Genomic DNA, 11,496 nt, shown 5'->3' on the forward strand with positions numbered 1-11,496 from the left:
ATGCAGCAGGAGGAGGGGGAGGGTAAGGGAGGAGTCGGCCCTCTCTCTCTCCTCCTCTCTATCTTCCTCCCACTCAGTCCTGCTTTTAGAAAGCCTAGAGGAGGTGTCTGCTGCTGAGACATCAGTCCTCCCCAGAGTCCTCAGGGTGCCTCCCCCCATGCCATGGCAGCCTTTTCAGGGAGCCAATCTGAAGATGGCAGGTCCAGCAGCCAAGATGAGGAGGGTCCAAACACTGAGGGGGAGCCCTGAAGATGATGCCGATTCCTTGCTCCACAAAGCACTGCATTCGAAGACTATGGAAATGGTGGATTTCCTGCTTCTGAAGTATCGTGCAAAGGAGCCAACCACAAAGGCAGAAATGCTGAGTAGTGTCATCAAAGAGCACCAGGATCACTTCCCTGAGATCTTCAGCAACGCCGCTGAGTTCATGCAGCTGGTCTTTGGCATTGATGTGAAGGAAGTGGACCACAGTACCCACACCTATGTCCTGGTCACTACCTTGGGGCTCACCTATGATGGGATGGTGAGTGATGGGCACAGGTTTCCCAACACTGGTCTCCTGGTCAGTGTTCTGAGAGTGATTGCTGTGGAGGATGATTGTGCCCCTGAGGAGAAAGTCTGGGAAGCACTGAATACTTTAGGGCTGCATGATGGGAAGGAGCATTGGCTCTATGGGGAGCCCAGGGAGCTCCTCACCAAAGTTTGGGTGCAGAAACAGTACCTGGTGTACCACCAGGTGCCCAATAGTGATCCTGCACGCTATGAGTTCCTGTGGGGTCGCAGGGCCCACGCTGAGACCACCACATCGAAAGCCCTCAAGTTTGTTGTCAGTAGTAATGACAGGGATCCCCGTTCCCTCCCATCCCTGCCTGAAGGGCCTGAGTGCAATGAGGACCACTATGCCTGAGCCAGAGTTGCATCCAGGCAAGTTTCAGGCCCATATGCATCAGCTTTTTTTTTCTTCCTTTTTTCTGGGCATAAAATGAGGCCCATTTTCCACTCTGTGTTTGAGGAAAGAGCAGACAATATTCTGCATAGTGAGGCCCAGGGCGAGTTGGGGGAACAAGGGCTGTAGCATCTTTGAGTTCCTATAATGATTGAGAAATTTATCCTTGATTCCTTGGGGAATTTTTTAAGGGAACTTTCCAATGTTGTTTCTTTTCATAGAATGTTTCATAGGCTTTAGCATCTAAGTTTGTGAATGACATCGGGCACATATGTATTTGTACTTGTCTAATTCAAGAGTAAGATTTGTTACTATGTTACACAAATTGGGATATTTCCCATCCTAGTTTTAGATCCCAAACTACATAACATGTCTTTAGAGCAGGATTTTCTTGGAAATGTGAAAGAACACAGCAGTACAATTGATGGAGTCAAGAAATAGAAAAATAAAAGCAAAAGGTTGTTAATTCTTGCTTCTTATCCCTTCTCCTCTGTCTTTCTCTGAAGTAAACTATATAAGGATCCTTGTATTTGCTTGCTTCAGTCAAGGAAGTGGATGGATTTCATCTGAATAAAGACAACCTCTCCTCCATGGTTCATTTAATCCCCAGACATTCACAGAACCTATGTCTTCTGGAAGGCCCTGTGTTAGTAGTGGGGACACCAACATAAGCAGGGCACACCCACCCACAGGATGATAGTGTAGTAGCCCAATTCACATAAGGAAGGTGGTGAGGTGTCCCCTAAAACCTACAGAACAAGTAACAGAACCCCTTCTGTTAGCCTCCAGGAGACAGCAGTCAAATGTGCATGGCCTAAGCCAGGGTATTTGGAGCTTTAGGAATCTGTGATTCCCTCTGCGGGGGTTGATTGTAAGGAAGCTGTGGGTGGCAGTGGCACATTGTCTGTCTTGGGTGTGAGAGAAAAGTCTGAAATGGAAAATTGTCCTAACAAGTTCCTTTTGAATCATGAATAAACCAGAGGGAAATCTCCACCTGGTTAGAAATGTGGTTTCCTGCACGCAGTCTCAGTGTCAATGGACAGTAAGAGCACTAGGTGTGTTATACCCTTCATCTGCACAGATTTCTACAGAAATACAGATACGAGACCATGAGTAACATGATGGCTTGGGAGAGCCATAACCCACAGCATAATTAGGTTTGAATGATAATAATCTTGAGTGTGATCTGGCCAATCATCAAGGGATAGATTTTGGGTGGGGGTGAAATGAATGAAAACATTTGTTTGGATAAAAGAGCAGCTTGGACAGAGGGAAAGAGTTGTTCCTAGACTCTCTTTCTAGAAGCTGTGTGCTGTGTCCAGCTGGGAAGGCTCCACACACATGAATTTGAGCATACATCCATGAATTGGGAAAATTTGCTAAGTTATATTTGTGGAACATCCTGTTTGGCCAATTGTGTGTTCTGTGCCCTACTGAGCTGCATATTCTCTAACATGACCTTGATAACAAGTAATCCCAGTGCCAACAGAGAGAGTGGAAGTATCTGGGATAAAAATGATATCTATAATAATAAAAGCATAATATGCAAATCGAGCGAACAACTGAACAGCAGAACGACCATCCTGATGACCTTCCAGATGATCATACTGTGACATGCACTGGCACCAGGCCAGCCAAGGTGGGTGTGATTCAATTAGTTGGGGGGTCCCTGCCATTGTCCCACGATCATCCTGCAGAAGGAGGCCCAGGCCAGCCAAGCGATTGCACCCCATGCCTGTTGCCAGCAGAGGGAGGTGATTCGTGGTGGTGGTGGTGGGGCAGCGCCGCACAGATGGCAAGCAGTGCCCAAGGCTGGGGCTGGGCCAGCTGCCAGCAGCCTGGGGAAGGAAGCCTGATAGGCCCTCTTCACCGGCCAGGCCTAGGGACCCTACTGGAAGGGTCCCGGATTGAGAGAGGGCGCAGACTGGGCTGAGGGAACCCCCCCACTGCCATGCACGAATTTTGTGCAGCCGGACTCTAGTTTGAAATAATTGCCATTCATCACATTCCAATTGACACCAGGCACTGTATGAGATGCTTTACAAACAATCCACACATTCCTGCAGTCTTTCAAGACAGGAATTAATAAAATCACTTCACACATGAAGAACCTGATGCACATAGGGCCTGATATTTTCCCAGGATCACATGACTAGTAAGTGGCAGGATAGAGACTCCATCCCTTGCCAAATTCATCTAGAGTCCATAGTATTTCCACCCGCCCCCCCGCCCCCGCAGTCCATGGCCCACCTTCTACCCCATAATTCATTTCTCAGTACAATGAATGAACTCTTTCAGATGACAAGTAGTAGGACTCTGAGGCCCAGGCAGTAAGAGCTGGCCTAAGGAAGGAAGGTGACATTGAGAATCAAGCATAATTTGGGAGCTGTCTAAGGTTTGTTGAGATCTGACTCTTCCTGGTGCCAGCATTTCTGTGTAGTCCCAGCATTTTCCCCCATGACGACAGCCTTCCCTTGGGTGCTCTCCTGTCCATCCCTGGATTATGGTCTGCTGACCTGCTCATCAGTGCTGCCTCCTCTGAAGGTCACAGAATCTCCTGTCCTCATCCTGACATAGAAGCTACTTACTCTCTGCTGAAGTCCCTTGCTCATCCTCCACCCTGTCTGAGAGTAACAGCCCTTTATTTAATTTCTATGAAGATATAACTGTTAATAGCAATTTACTTTTTAAATTTCTTAGTTTTATTGTTGACACTAATACAGAGATCCTTTATTTCCCTTCCTTTGCTCCTTTCCACCCAGCATCCATGCCCCCCCCCACTTATTCACGGTGGTCATTCTGACTGGATGTGAGGTGTTACCATCACTATATTGTTCTCCCTGTCCATGGATTTTGTTGGCTAATCCCTTCACTTCCTCCCTCACCTATGACAGCTCTCAGATTGTTCCATGTCTTCATGCCTACGTTTCTATTTTGTTCATCACTTTATGTTGTTCATTAGTTTCCACATATAAGTGAAATCATATTGTATTTGCCTTTCGCTGACTGCCTCATTTCACTGAGCATAATAGACTCCAGATCCATCTATGCTGTCTGAAAAGGTAAGATTTCCTTCTTTTTGATCACTACCTTGTATTCTGTTGTGTAAATTTACCACTATTTTTTTTTTTATCCACTTTTCTACTGATGGGCACTTTGGCTTTTCCCAGAACTTAACTATTGTGAACAATGCTGCTATGCCTAAGCAGGTGAATGGATTAGAAAACTGTGGAACATCTACAGAATGAAATACTATACTGCTGTAAAAAAAGGAATTCTTGCCATTTGTAACAGCATGGATGAACCTGGAGAGCATTATGCTAAGTGAAATAAGCCAGTCAATGAAAGAAAAATACCATATGATCACACTCATTTATGGATAATAAAGACCATTATAAACTGATGAACAAAAATAGATACAGAGGCAGAACAGCATCAAACAGACTGTCAAACTACATTGGGAAGGCTGGGAAGGGTTGAGGGGTGGTGGTGGTGGTAAGAGATCAACCGAAGGACTTGTATGCATACCTATAAGCATAACCAATGGACACAAGACACTGGGGGGTAAGGGAGGCTGGGGAAAGTCAAGGGGGAAAAAAGGAGACATATGTAATACTCTTTGTAATACTTTAGGCAATAAAACAAAATTAAAAAAAGCGCTGCTATGAACACAGGAGTGCATAAAATCTTTCTGATTGGTGGTTCAGGCTTCTTAGGATATATTTCTAGAAGTGGGGTCACTGGGTCAAATGGCTGTTCCATTTTTAATTTTTTGAGGAATGTCCACACTGTTTCCCATACTGGTTGTACCAGTCTGTATTCCTACCATCATTGTATAAGGGTTCCTTTTTCTCCACATCCTCACCAGCACTTGTTGTTTAATTTATTCACGGTGGTCATTCTGACTGGATGTGAGGTGTTACCTCATTATTGTTTCAATTTGCATCTCTCCAATCATTAGTGACATTGAGCATTTTTTTCATATATCTTTGGCCATTCGTATGTCCTCTTTGGAGAAGTGTCCTTTGCTGTGTAGAATATTTTAATTTAATGGGGCCCCATTTGTTTATTTGTTTAATCTTTCTTTTATGTCTCTTGCCCTTGGTTATGTATTTGGGAAAATTCTGCTACATGACATGTCTGATATTTTGCTACCTGCGTTTTCTTCTAGAATTTTTACAGTTTCACAACTTACATTTATATCTTTTATCCATTTTGAGTTTATTGTTGTGTATGGTTAAGTTGGTGGCCTACCTCCATTTTTTTTTTTTTTGCCTGTACCTGCCCAATTTTCCCAACATCATTTATTGAAGAGATTGTCTTTAGTTCATTGTATGCCCTTGCCCCAGTGTCAAATACTCATTGAGCATAATCGTTCGGGTTGATTTCTGGGTTCTCTGTTCTGTTCCATTGATCTATATACCTGTTTTTGTGCCATTATCAGGCTGTTTTGATTCAGTGGCTTTGTATTATAACTTTATATCTGTTATTATGATCCCTTCAACTTGGTACTTTTATCTCAAGATTGTTGTAGCTATTCAGGCTCTTTTTTGCTTCCATATAAAGTTTTGGTGATAATGTATTCCTTTAGCCATTTTTTTGGCTAGGAAACTATTTCCCCCTTTAATTTTAAATCATAGCCTTGCTAGATAGAGTAGACTTGGGCTCAGGTCCTTGTTTTTAATTACTTTGAATTCTTCATGCCAATCCCTTCTACCCTAAAGTGTTTCTATTGAGAAATCAGCTGACATTCTAATGGGTATTCCCTTGTAGGTAACTTTCTGTCTCTCTCTTGCTGCCTTTAAGATTCCTTCTTTGTCTTTAATGTTTATCATTTTGATTGTGATGTGCCTTGGAATGGGTCTCTTTGGGTTTAACTTTATTGGAACACTCTGTGCTTCCTGAACTTGTGTGACTTTTTAATTCGCAAGGTTAGGGGAGTTTTCTATCATTATTTCTTTAAACAGATTCCTTACTCCTTGCTCAGTTTCTTCTCCTTCTAGTACTCCCATGATGTGGAAGTCATTATGTTTCATGTCCCAAATTTCCCTTAAACTGTCCTGCTTTTAAATTGTTTTTTCTTGCCCTAACCGGTTTGGCTCAGTGGATAGAGCATCTGCCTGCGGACTCAAGGGTCCCAGGTTTGATTCTGGTCAAGGGCATGTACCTTGCTTGCGGGCACATCCCCAGTAGGGTGTGTGTTGGAGGCAGCTGATTGATGTTTCTCTCTCATCGATGTTTCTATAAAAAAATCAGTAAAATATATTAAATTGTTTTTTCTTTATGTTGCTTTAATTGGATGTTTTTTCTACCTGTCTTCCAAGTCACTGATTCAACCTTCTACCTCATTTATCTAATTTTGATTACTTCCAGTGTATTCATTTTTGAAATATATTTTTATTGATTTCAGAGAGGAATGGAGAGAGGGAAAGAGAAACATCAATGGTGACAAGAATTATTGATCGCTTCCTCCTGCATGCCCTCTACTGGGGATTGAGCCCACAACCTTGGCAAGTGCCCTGATCAGAAATCAAACAGTGACCTCCTGGTACATAGGTAGACACTCAACCACTGAGCCATAATGGTCAAACTCAGTGTATTCTTAATGTCATATATGTTATTCTTCATTTCCAACTGATTATTATTTATGATTTATATTTCTTATTTCATGTTGCTGTGGTTCCCACTAAGTTTCTTGAAATTTCCATGAAGATCCTTGAGCAGCTTTATAACTATTACTTCGAATTCTATGTCTGATAACTTGCTTGCCTCCATTTCAGCTAGCTCTCTTTCTGGAGTTTCCTCCTTTTCTTTCATTTGGGGGTTATTTCTTTGTCTCCTGTTTTTTGGCATCCCTTTGTATTTGTTTCTATGTATTAGAGCATTTTGTTATGCCTCTCAGTATTGCAGTGTTTGCCTTATGTAGTAAGCATTTTGTGGGACCCAGTGGGGCAGTCTTTTAGATCTCTTGAACTAGGTGCTCTGTGAATGATCCTTTTCTGTGTTCCATGGGCTCTCTATTGTAATTGGGTCTTGAATGTCATAGTCCTATTCATGAAAGGAATCTCCTCTCAGGCTGACTGATTGTGAGGCTCAACCCCGACCTCATCATGCAAGCTGTTGTGTAGGTGCTGGCAGAATAAAACAAAATACAAAAAAAAAAAAAAACAGGAAACAAAACAAAAGCAAACACAAGACCCCTACAACAACAAGAGCAACCACAAAAGAAAAAAGAGTATTAGGTATGAAAAAATATAATAATAGAAGAAAAGAAAACATGAGGATAAAAAAGGGGAAGAAAAGGGAATATGAAAGGGAAGAGATGAAAGTAAGAATATAAGAAGAAAAGGGGAAGGAAATTTTATAAAATAAAAGAGCAAGAAAATAATTACAAAAAGGAAAGTAAAGGAGAAAGCACGTAGTCAAAAATAATAAAAGGAAAATGAAGAGAACGCAGGAGAACGAAAAAAATGGATAAGAAAAGGGAAGCGCAAAATTAGGTCTTTGAGAGAGAAAAGAGAGACTTAAATAATAGCTCAATAAAGAAGAAAGATAAGGAAATACAGGAGGTAGTAAGGCAGCATTTGTCTCTAAGTAGAGTTTAGTGCCTCTTGGGAGCTCCCTTTGGATCCTGCTCTTTTGATGACTGAAGCTGACTGTTTTGTCTATACTTCTGGACTTGCCAGGAGGTATTTAGCTGCTAACCACTTTTAGAAACTGTCCTCCTTTGCCTCTCATCAACCTGTTTGAAACTTCAATTAATCCACAGTTTGTGTCTTTCCCCACAGGACTTGACTGCATGAGGAAGGGGCAAAGCTGCTCTCTAAGGCAGGCTTGTTAGCAGCACAGGGCCCAGTAATAGGTCAGGAAACTTCCCCAGGATCCACAGGCTCCTCCTCTGACTGCCTTCAAATGCCAGCCAGCTATCAATCTACATCACTCAAAAGTCTGTTTCTGAAAGGCTGTTACGGTGAGTCAGGAGTCTAGACATCTGGGTCTCTTGTGATGGGGAGGCACCATTCAGATTTCAGGGAAAGTGATGATTGTGTTTCCTTGTTCCAAAGCTACTACTCTGAATGTGATCCAGAATATTTCCCTGCCCTCAGCTGGGCAGAGATCATCATATGCAGTCCAGTGGGATTAGCTGGAAACCTAGAGTTTCTCCCATGAAGGGGAAGCACCATTCAGGTTCCTGGATTAGCGGGGTGGTTGGCTCCACACACATGACACTGACTGATGCTTCCAAGACTGCACAAACCTGAAGGCTTGGCCTCTGCTTCTGTCTCCTCTGCATAGTTCAAGATGGAGGGTGTGGCAGGCAGGGCTCCTGAGGGTGGGGTGGGATGCATCCTTTGGGTGGTGTTTTTTTAATTTTTTTCTGAGCTGTGGCTACTGGAAGGGACCAGCTTTTCTCAGGAAAAATGGCCACCTCTTTTCTGTGTTTCCCCCAGCCTTTCCTCAGGCACCTTCAGTCCACAACACCCTACCTCCACTGAAGCCTCAGGTGATTAGCTGCAAACAAAAATCAAGTCCTCTGGATTTTTAAAAGAAAACAAAGAAAAATTGTAGCTTTAACTTCCTTGGGTTTCAGACTCCCTGGCAACAAGAATTCCTGCTGCCTTTCTCAGCTGGATCTTACCTGGGCCACTGGTCTCAGTTCTGGTGCTGTAGGATGAGCACAGCCTGGATTCTGGGCCTTGATCTTCTCAGGGAACTATCCCTCCTGTAGCCAAGAGATTACTCTTGACTCTTGATCTGTCACCCATGAGAGTTGGTAAGCTGGTCTCTGGACCTTCCTACCAGTCTCCAGGTGTTTTTTGTCCTTCCTTGAAATATGTCACATCCTCAGCTGGACCTCAGTTGGTAATTCTGGTGAATGCTCACCAATTTAGTTGTATTTCCATTCTTTCCCTGGATGGAGGTGTAGGAGAGGTCTGCCTATTCAGCTGCCATATTCTCCCTCTCCCAACACCACTTATTGAAGAGACTGTCTTTACCCCATTGCAGACTCTTGCCTCCTTTGTCAAATATAAATTCACAATATAGGCATGGATTGATCCCTGGGCTCTATTTTGTTCCATTGATCCATATGTCTGCTCTTATACCAGTACCTGGCTATTTTGATTATAATAGCTTTATACTATAGTTTGATATCAGTTACTGTGATTCCTCCAACTTTGCTCTACTTTCTCAAAAGGTACTGAGCATGGGGCCTAATAAACACTGTCTGACTGGCAGGCATGGGACCCAGGATTGAAATTCTGAAACTGAGCAGTCTTAGCCAAGGGACGTCAGTTCCATAATACCTTCTTTCAACTCCACTGAAGTCAGTCGTGTGAATATTTCATTTCCAAGGACAAGATGAGCCGGGTTCTCTAGATTCCTCACCACAGTAGAAATCCAGTGGCTCTTGAATCAGAGAGCATGAGCTAATGTCCCTCCAGAAACCTTGGGACTCTAGAGTGCCTAAAATATATCAAAATGATCACCTTTTCTCCAAAAAATGCCAGTCTCTGGTTTCCAGAGCCTTCTCTCCAATTTCCATCCCATAAAATGGGAAAATCCATTTAAATAAGTAATCAGCAGAGTCATGAGCTAGCAAAGGCCACAAAGACTTTAAGGAACTCACTTAAGAGAGATTAAAAATGGTGGCAGAGTACATGGATGTTACATGGACATGCTCTCAGGAACAAACGGGAATTACAATTAAAATACAGAAAAATATCCTGAATGATCAATGGAAGACTCACAGGAGAGAACCCTGATACCTGAGGACTGAAAGTGGAGACTTCATAGAGACTGGTAGGAAGTACGGAGGCATGAGAGAAAAGAAAACTGTTACCTACAAAGGAGTTTCCATAAAGCTGACACCTGATTTCTCATCAGAAATTCTACAGGCCAGAAGGGAATGGCAATGAAGTACTCAAGGAAATGGAAAGCAAAGATCTGAGACAAAGATTACTATAGTCAGCAAGGCTATCATTAAAAACAGATGGTCAAATAAAGAATTTTCCAGACAAAAAAAAAAGGCTAAAATAGTACATCACCACCAAGCCAGCATTATAAGAAATGCTAAAGGGATTGTTGTCATGAGAAGAAACAGAGAGAGAAACCTAGGCATACAGAATTAAAATGGCAATAAATAAGTACTTATCCTATCTAATAATAGACAAACATGGTAATTGACATACCTTCACTATGCCTCCCATTGGCTAATCAGGGCGATATGCAAATTAACCGCCAACAAAGATGGCGGCTAATTTGCATACTGCAGGCAGGGCGGGGCAGCGTGAGCTGCCAGCGTGAGCTGCCAGCGCGAGCCACCATCCAGGCCCCCGAGTGTGACCCCAGAAGCCGCCTGCCTGCCATCCGTGATCGGATCTGATCCCGGGCTGCAGGCTGGCCCCAGAAACCCAGAGTCCTCCTGCCTGCCGCCCGTGTGTGGATCCGATCCCAGGCCACAGGCCGGCCCCAGAATCCCCAGAAGCCACCTGCCTGCTACCTATGATCGGATCTGATCCCTTGCCGGAGGCCGGCCCTGGAAGCCGCCTGCCTGCCGCCCGTGATCAGATCTGATCCCAGGTTTCAGGCTGGCCCCAGAAGCCCCAGAAGCCCCAGAAGCCACCTGATTTGGCAGTATCTATCCGTAAGCACTCTGAAAGTCAATGGCATACATGGACCAATTAAAGGACAGATTATGAGGGTGAATCAAAAACAAAACCCACTTTAAATATAAAGACACATATAGATTAAAAGTAAAGAATTAAGCTGCAGCCTGTTTTTCTCAGTGGATAGAGGATTAGCCCATGGACTGAAGGGTCCCAGGTTTGATTCCAGTCAAGGGCATGTACCTCAGTTGCTGGCTTGATCCCCAGTCCCTATCAGAGCATGTGCAGGAGGCAACCAATCAATGTGTCTCTCCCTTTCCCTTCACTCTCTCTAAAATTCAGTAGAAAAATATCCTTGGGTGAAGATTAACAAAAACAAAGTAAATGGATTAAGTAACATTAAAGAGATTATAAGAAAAATATATTCCAAATTTTGTTAGTTGTATAATGGTTATGTTTAAATTATTAACACCTAAGAAATTGGGTGAAGGGTACATATAATATGCTGTAGTATTTTATAGTTTTTTTTACATGTATGAGGTTATTTCAAATTAATATATTAAAAAATTAAAAATTAATAAAATATTAATTGAAATATATCTGCATTACATGAAAAATCTCCTAATTGCTTCTAGCAAATTTATTGAATTGTTCTAAAATTTACAAGGGCTCAATTAAAAATATCTTAATTCTAAATGATATAATAGAAAATATATAATAGTGCAGTTATAAGCACTTATCTGAAAATAACAATTTAAAGAAGTGAATTTAAAGAAGGGATTAGCCAAAGAAAATATATGCACAACCCATGGACACAGACAACAGTATGGTGATGGCCAGAGAGAAGTGGGGGGCAAGAGCTGGGTAGAAGGGGCAAAGGGGGGGAAATAGGGACATCCCATATAATAATAATAAAAGGCTAATATGCAAATTAACTGAATG

General features: G+C 42.7%; 1 pseudogene across 1 annotated transcript; it reads left to right on the top strand.

Annotated features, from left to right (window-relative positions):
* Positions 1-907, top strand: LOC308511844 (melanoma-associated antigen 10-like; annotated as a pseudogene). Its single transcript has 2 exons — positions 1-22; positions 78-907. The product of its transcript is annotated as a melanoma-associated antigen 10-like (transcript).
* The last annotated feature ends 10,589 nt before the right edge of the window (positions 908-11,496 follow it).

The sequence above is a fragment of the Myotis nattereri genome (genome assembly GCF_964212035.1).
Source record: "Myotis nattereri genome assembly, chromosome: X".
NCBI classification, from domain to species: Eukaryota; Metazoa; Chordata; class Mammalia; order Chiroptera; family Vespertilionidae; genus Myotis; species Myotis nattereri.